Source organism: Leucopleurus acutus, assembly GCF_964270905.1.
Source record: "Leucopleurus acutus genome assembly, chromosome: 7".
Taxonomy (NCBI): Eukaryota; Metazoa; Chordata; class Mammalia; order Artiodactyla; family Delphinidae; genus Leucopleurus; species Leucopleurus acutus.
The window spans coordinates 49880963-49890011 of NC_139150.1; positions in this window are offsets into that span (position 1 = coordinate 49880963).

Here is a 9049-nt window from a genome sequence, read left to right on the forward strand (position 1 = left end):
AAGTATGTTAACGTCATCTTATAACATCATATTTCAAATGACTACCATCTCTCCAAATATGAAATATGAGGAACTCATAATTAGGCTCTCCAAAGTATTACTCTCTGAATCTGTATTACCCTTCTGCTGAACTCCACACTGTTCCATATTCTCTGAGAATATTCTTTTTCTTGTATGGCCATCACATGCTCTTTCATTTCATGAAATTTTATCCTATAATTTTATGCCTAGTTTATTTCTGAGGATATGCCTTATTTCAGATTGATATTTATAGACACAAAGACTTCTCTATAATTCCCTGAGAGTTTCAAGAACTCCCTCTTCTTTTTTTTTTTTAATACCTAGATTCTGAAGCTCTCCACAAAGCATTACTAAAATTGCATTTACATAAGTATCTACATATTAATCACACATTAATGCACTTAACAATTGTACTACACTTTATTGCTAATTTTGGAGCATAAATGCAGCTGTCTTATTTACCACCCTCTTGGAAATCACTTTAATATTTGCACTTAGGACTTGAAAGAGAATGGATAAATAAAAACCTGAAGAATATGCAAATACAATTTTTATATTTCTCATGAAATTAGGTGACTATCTAACCTTTAGCCAGAAAAAAGAAGAGCCCAGATACTCTGCAGGCATGATACTCGAGAATGTGTGGTCTTCCAGCAGGAAAACATGCAGTAATCCATGTGGCAGAGTTTACCTGTGACCAACTGGGGTTAGTGACCTATGCACTCCTTACATGCAACATATCAGGAGTGGAAGAAGGGAATTTGTCAGTTGTGGCAATAAGTATAATGAAGATTTGTAGCAGGTCATGTTCATATATTCAACACAGGTACAATCAAAATTTTGCTCAATTCTGGTAGATCTAAGTCTGTATCTGTTACCTTGTCTTTAATGAGGAAATGTCAGAACTGACTTACAAAAAAAAAAAGTGTGTGCTTGTTTTAATTACAGTCACGGTGAGTAAGACATAGCTCAGAACAGCTAATGTGACTTAGTGATTCTCTCATCAGGAAATACAGTTTCTACTTCCCTGTTTATTCTCCACATCCTGTAGTAAGTTAAGTTTCAATGAAAGATAAATCCACAGGGAGAAAAAGAAAAGAAAACTTACATGTGTTGATAAGATCATTCTGACAGGTTTTACCACGTATGTCAGTGTTTCTGGCGATGGACACAAGACAGAGTTCCCTACTCTGACATTTTCACTGATGCCATCCCCCTTGATCCTCAATTTGAAAGTGGATAAAAATGTTTTCTATGTTTTCTTCTTTAAGAAATTAAATAAAGAATGCATTCTAGACATGATCCTCTAATGATTTTCAGTCAGTGGTCATCAAGAGAAGAAAAGCACAGAATCTCATCCCTACAGAAGGGTGACATTCAGTCAGGTAAGAAAATTCTCCCCAAAATGAGAGCTTCATCTTTAACATGGAATCAGAGGCTTTCACAGGTTCTTCATCACTCTGCACTCAGCACTGCCATATGGGATTGGATCTGAGAATCTCACATCAGATGACTGACAAACATGTCATAGTACACTGATCTGGTACCAGATCCTGCCTCTCTTATTGCAATATTCCAGGATATTTCCTGGAGCCCTCTACTCTATACAGGTACACTTCCAAGTAGAAACAGAAGCTTTGATTCTCACTGGGACCCCTGCTCTGTCCAACCAACCTCTCTAGAAATATGATGTTCTAATCTCTCCTGATTAGAACATTTCAAGGTCTCTCCCTGTGCTAATTTAGTAAAGGTAAAAGAGAAACAAGAAAGAGCAAACTATGCAGGGAGCAATATATAAGATTCCTTTACTTAATGTATTTATCTGATATACCCAAATATTGAGAAATATAGATTCATTTCATAATGGTCAAGAAAAGAGGAGGAACCTCCATGCCAACAGTATATATAGAATGGAATCAATATTGCATAAGCTCCAGCTTAAGCTTAGCTACGAGGTACTAACTCTTCTCATAAAGAAGCAGTAACTCTCCATCATTTGAAGCACACTGAGGACTCAGACAGGTGGACTCTGAGGGTGTAGTCTCCTCACTCGAATTCTGTACCTGCATCACAGAGCAATAAAATATTCCCAAAGAATTATTAAGGATGCAGTGGGGAACCGAAAAAAAAAAGATGAATCCATAGCCTGCCCTACCATCTGTTCTGTGGGATATTACCACCATCGTGGCCCAATATGACCTTCCCACTTTTCTCTGGGCCTCCCTACTTTCCACCTCCGTCCTCTCATTACATCTTACCTACACTTGGAAACGACTCTAGTTTTTCCACTTATCTTTATCAACAAGTAATCCAAAGAGCAACTGTGTATATAACTCCTTAGAAACCTCAGGTCTGACTCAGGAATACATGACCTTCGAAGTCCAAAGTTTTCCTAATTCCCTTTATTATTTTTTTCTAATTTCCATGTACTTACACTCTCAGGACCTCCACTGTTCTCAGGTTCGTCTTCCCTGCAAAATCTGTCAACCTAGACATAGACTTAAGTACCACCCTCTAATTATCTCCTAGGGAATCCAGTTTTTAAAAAAGCCTCAGCAAGCCTTATGGACTTTATTAAAGACTCTTTAAGATAACCCATGGGAGATAGCAGTACCCCCACAGATATCTATTTAATACACCCTCAGAGTAATTCTTTTTTCTTTTTTATAGTCTCTTCTGTCCAATGAAGACTCTCAGCTCTTCTTCTTCAACATATGCAGTGTCTCACCCTTCTGATTACTCTCTGCTCTATCCCAGGGCTACTCCCTTTCCTGATATTACATTCTTTCCCAATTTTGTATGTTAGTAAAATCAAATAACATAAAATATAACATGTTAATTATTATAAAGTGCACCGTTCAGTGATATTAAATACATTCATATTATTGGGTGATGAACATCACCATTTATCTCTCTAATTCTTTTCTACATTTTAAAACTGTAACTCTATATCCTTTAAACATAACTTTCCTTTTTGTTCCATAACCACCTGAAAAGCATCATTACCCTCCCAATTTCTATGGTTTTGACTACACTAAGTACCCCATATAATTGAAATAAGTAGTTGTATTGTTATGACTCACTAAAAGTCACAAAAATGGCATTTTGGTAGCTAAATTTCCTCAAGATTCATCCATGTTGTAGCATATTCCTAGATCTTTTCCTTCTTAACACTGAATAATATTGTATTATATGGGTATACCACACTTTGCTTATCCAGGAACTAGTGGATGAACGCTTAGGTTGCTTTCATATTTTAGCTACTGTGATTATTACTGCTCTAAACACTGGAGTACAAATATTTCTTTAGGACCCTGATTTCAATTCCTTTGGGTATACCTCATAGTAAAATTCCTGGATCATATAGTAATTCTATTTTTCAATATCTGAAAACTTGCCATACTCTTCTGCAAAGCAGCTGTATCATTCTACGTTCCCACTGACATAGCACAATGCTTCCAGCTCCCTCACATCCTCACCAATACTTGTTTTCTGCTTGTGTATGTGTGTGTGTGCTTGTGTGTGTATGCATGCACACAAATATATAAACATGCATTTAGTGATACGGAGCATCTTTTCAAGTACTTAGTCATTTGTACATCTTTTTGAAGAACCATCTATTCAAGTCTTTTATCCATTTTTGAATCAGGGTGTTTGCTTTTTGTTGAGTTGTAGGAGTTCTCTGTATATTCTGAATAGAAATCTCTTGTCAGATAGATGGCTTTCAAATATTTTCTCCCATCTTGTGGGTTGCCATTTTATTCTGTTTACATCTCCTTGATACACATTTTTTTAAATTATGTACTGCAAATTGTTTATTCTTTTTGTTAGCTGTACCTTTGTTGTTCCTTCGTTGCATGTTGAGGAAAACACTGCCAAATCCAATGTCATGAAGCTCTTGTCCTGTGTCTTCTTCTAAGACTTTTTATTTTATTAGGTCTTATATTTAATTTCTTGATACGTTTTCATTAATTTTTGCATATGATATTAGGTAAGGGTCCATCTTCCTTCTTTTGCATGTTGACAACAAGACTTCTTAGCACCATTTGTTGAACATACTATCCTTTCTACTTTGAAAAGTCTTGGCAACCTGTCAAAAATCATTTGGCCATATATCAGGGTTTATTTCTGGGTGTCGTATTCTATTCTATTGGTCTTGAATAAGGGAGAAAATAGTATAACCTATCCAGGTTGATGAAGAACGTAAAGAAAGACCAGGACTGAGAATTAGGAGGGCAATATAAAACAGCAGGGAGTAAAAGACAGTGTGAGAGAAGATCTTGTATTTGCAAGTTCATGGAAATATGATCATGTTAAACCACCAAACACCTGATTTTGAACAATACGGTAAATGTGCTAGCAAGAAACATAATACTTACCCATCTCTGGGAAATATAGTATGGGCATAAAGATAAACTACACACAAATATATTAAAAAAGGAAGGGTTTTCATGGTGTGAGAAAATTGTGGGATTTGAAATACAATTTACTTCTGTTCTACCATTGTCTCTAAAATTTATCAAAGTGTATATACAAGCAATTCCAATTCTGGTAATGTGCTTGACAGGTTTATATATGAACTTCAGCAGACCAGTAAATGTACATTCATAGTAGGACTGTTCCCTAATCCAAAAAACAAAGCACAAAAACTGGAAAGACTAGAGTTCACTTTGTCAACACACATACAGATGCAGTGATGGTTAACGGTCCAAAAACAGAAGGTGAGCATGGGTGCAAGAGGTTAATCCCCAGGCTGGAGTGGGGTGCAGAGTTTGAGGGTAACAAAGGTAGAAAAGGCTTTTGTCCTATCCTTGATTTTTGAGGTAGGGAAATTCACAGGTCACTACCTTCATTTCAAAATGAATGAATGCACTATTCAATTTTTCAAAACGGGAGAAGTAAGCATGAGTGATAATAAATTTCAAACTGTCGCTAATCAAATAAGATACTAAGAAAAATTAAATAATATGATTTAAGAATGAAGTACAGAGATTGTCCAAGATGGTAGCATTCAAAGACCCAGAGCTTGATGCCTCTCATGGGCACACCAAAGTCACAACTGTTTACAGAACAGCAATTGATGAAAAAGGCCGGGACCTACCATAAAAGATGTTTTAGAGCTAAAGACATAAGGAAGGCACCTCGGCAAGACAGGAAGGAAGGGCAAAATCTCAATAGAGTCAAGACCCATACCACCAGGTGGGTGGTCCACAAATGAGAGAATAATTACAATTTCAGAGGTGCTCCCAGGTAGCAAGGGGAATGAACCCAACATCAGGCTCTCAAGCCCAGGGATCCTGTGCTGGGAAGAAGAGTTCCTAGAAAGTTGGGCTTTGAAGACCAGTAGTGCTTATTTTCCAGAGAGCCAGAGGGTTGTGGGAAATAGATTCCACACTTAAAAGATGCTCACAGGGCTTCCCTGATGGCACAGTGGTTGAGAGTCCACCTGCCGATGCAGGGGACACAGGTTCGTGCCCCGGTTCGGGAGGATCCCACATGCCGCGGGGCGGTTGGGCCCATGAGCCATGGCCGCTGAGCCTGTGCTCCGCGACAGGAGAGGCCACAACGGTGAGAGGCCCGCGTACCAAAAAAAAAAAAAAAGAGATGCTCACAAAATCCCACATGAGCCGAGAATCAGAACAGAAGCAGTCATTTGAAAGGATCCTGGGTCACACCTGATCTTGGAGAGTATCCCAGAGAGGCAAGAGGCAACTACAGCACAGCCTCAGGGACATAGACACTGACAGCAGCCATTTGGGGGAGCTCCTTCTACCTCATGGCCATTGGTACCAGCAAGCATAATTTCAGAATCCTCCCTCTATTTTTTAGCCTCAGGACCTAGCCCTACCCATTTCCACCAGACTATAGACACAAGTATTAGGATGCTGCAGGCCAAGCAACTAACTGAGCAGGGGCATAGCCCCCTCTACCAGCAAACAGGCTGTCTTCAGACACTCTCAATGCACAGCTGCCCCTGGACATGGGCCCAGCCACCAAAAGCCCCAGGACCAGCCTCCACACCTCAGTGGACAGGCACCAGCCCCAGAGTCCCTGGCCCCTCTGATAAGTGAGCCTGCTCTGGCCTTGGAATCAGCCTCACCATCGGCAGGTGATTACTGCACAGGGACTGGATGGAGCTTGGACGTACCCAACAGCAAACCTGCTCTAGCCTTGGGATCAGCCTCATACACCAACAGGCACACACCAGCTCCAGGAATACCACAGCCCAGCAGCCTGTGTGACCAGAACACTCACTTGCAGGCCAGAAGCAGCCATGGACTCAGCTGGGTCCTGACCCTGCCCATCAGAATGCCAACACAAGATTTGGGATACCCCAGACCCTGCTGACAGCTGTGTCAGGAACAGTGATCCAACACCAACTCTGCGACTCCTGGGCCCTGCAGCCAGAGCTCAGGACGTGTGTTGTCCTCGCAGTAGCCAGCACAGCCCCAGGACCAGTGACTGGGCACTAGCCCTGATATCACCTGGACTGCAATTCAACCCATAGTGATCCAGCACTAGATTTGGTGTCCCCCAGAGTTGTGCAGCCAGCTGCTTTATGATTTAGCCTCACCAAGCAGCACAGACAGCCTCCATACTAGGCAGAGTCTAGCAAACAAGCACTCTGGGGGCAGCCAAGCCTACCAGACCACCCACAGTAGTCGGCCCACCACAACAGAAGAGCCCAAGCAGCCCACGTAGGGGGTACACCTAGAACATATAGCTCTGGTGACCAGGGGACTGTGGGCTGCTGGGACACATAGGACCTCTCCTACAAAAGGCCACTTCTCCAAGGTCAGGAAATGTAACGAACCTACTACATACATAGCAATAAAAACAGCAAGTTAAGAAAAATGAGGTGACACAGAAACACGATCCAAATGAAGGAACAGGATAAGAACTCAGAAGAAGATCTAAGTGAAGTGGAGACAGCCAATCTCCTCAACAAATAGTTCAAGGTAATGACTATAAAGATGATCAAAGAACTCAGGAGAAGAACCGACGACCAGAGCAAGAAGTTAGAATTTTTTTAAAAAGAGTTAGACCATTAAAGAACAACAAAACAGAAGTGAGGAATACAATAACTGAAATCAAAAATACACTAAAAGGAAACTACTGTAGACTAAATGATACAGAGGAATGAATCAGAAAACTGAAGGACAGAGTACTGGCAATCACTGAAGATGAACGGTAAAACAACAGATTAAAATGAAATGAGCAAAGTTGAAAAGACCTGTGAAACAACATCAATTGTACTAATATTTGCATTATACTGGTCCCAGAAGCAAAAAGGAAAGAGAAAGCAGTGTAGAACATACCTGAAGACATAAGAGCTGAAAACTTCCGTAACCTGGGAAAGAAATCAGATATCCAGGTCCAGTAAACACAGTAAGGCCAAAACAGGATCAACCCAAAGAGGACCACACCAAGAGTCATTGTAATTAAAACGGCAAAAAAATAAAGATAAAAAGACACTATTAAAAGGAGCAAAGGAAAAGCAACAAGTTACAAACATGGGAACTTGCATAAAGTCATCAGCTGACTTTTCAGGATAACCTCTGCATGCCAGAAGGGAGTGGCATGGCATATTTAAAGTCATGAAAGGGAAAAGCCTATAACCAAAAATACTCTATCCAGCGAGGCTCTCCTTCAGATTTGATGGTGAGATCTAAAGTTTTACAGAGAAGCAAAACTAAAAGAGCTCAGCATCGCCAAACCAGCTTTATGAGAAATCTTAAAGGGGCTTTTCTCAGTGAAAAAGAAAAGGCCACGACTGAAACATAAAAATTAGGAAAGGAAACTTACTAAAGGAAAAACCTCATTGGATAAGGCAAATATTCAACAAAGGCAGTAAATAAACCATGTACACAGCTAATAGGAAGGATGAAAGAAAACAGTAATAAAATCATCTATATTCACAATAAGAAGTTAAGGGACACACAAAACAAGTAGATATAAAATATAAGGTCAAATTCAGTAACTGTGGGGGAGCAGAGTAACAGTGCAGGGTTGTTAGTGTCCATTTGAAAGTAAGAGCTCAGCAACTTAAATAATCACACACACACAAAAAAAAAACTGAAAGAAATCCAAACATAATATTAAAGACAGTCCTCACATCACAGAAGAAGGGAACAAAAGGGGAAGAAAGGAACACTGAAGAAATTAAAGAGGGATTCTAAAAGTACCCAGAGACAAATGAAAATGAACACAAAATGCACCAAAATCTATGGGACACAGCCAACGCAATTCACAGGGGGAAATTATAGTGATACAAGCTTATTCTTAGGAAACAAGAAAAATATCAAATAAACAACCTAACTTTACACCTGAAGGAATTAGAAAAAGAAGAAAAAACAAAACTCAAAGCTGTCAGAAAGAAAAAAATTAAGAAAACAATACCATATGCAATCACACCAAAAAGAATAAGATACCTAGGAACAAACACACCTAAGCAGGTAAAAGACATGTACTCAGAAATCTATCAGCCATGGGTGAAAGAAGTTGAAGGCAACAGAAAAAGATGGGAAAATATAGCAGGTGCATGGACTGGAAGAATTAATACTGTTAAAATAAGCATACTACCAAAGACAATCTACAGATTTAATGCAATCACTATCAGAATACCAAAGCATTTTCACAGAACTTGAAAAAGTAATTTTAAAATTTGTATAGAAACACAAAGACCCCAAATAGCCAAACAATCTTGAGAAAGAACAGAGCTGGAGGCATCACACACCTTGACTTCAGATTATACTGCAAAGCGACAGTAATCAAAGAGAATCGGACCGGAGCAGAAACAGACACAAAGATCACTAGAATAGAATAGAGATCCCAGAAATAAGCCCACACACCTATATTTAATTGATTTATGACAAAGCAGGCAATATGGAGAAAAAACTGTCTCTTCAATAAGTGGTACTGGGAAAACTGGTCAGCTACATGGAAAAGAATAAAATTTTTCTAATAAAATAGAGTATTTTAGCACACCATATATAAAATAAACACAAAACTGAATAAAGACCTAAAT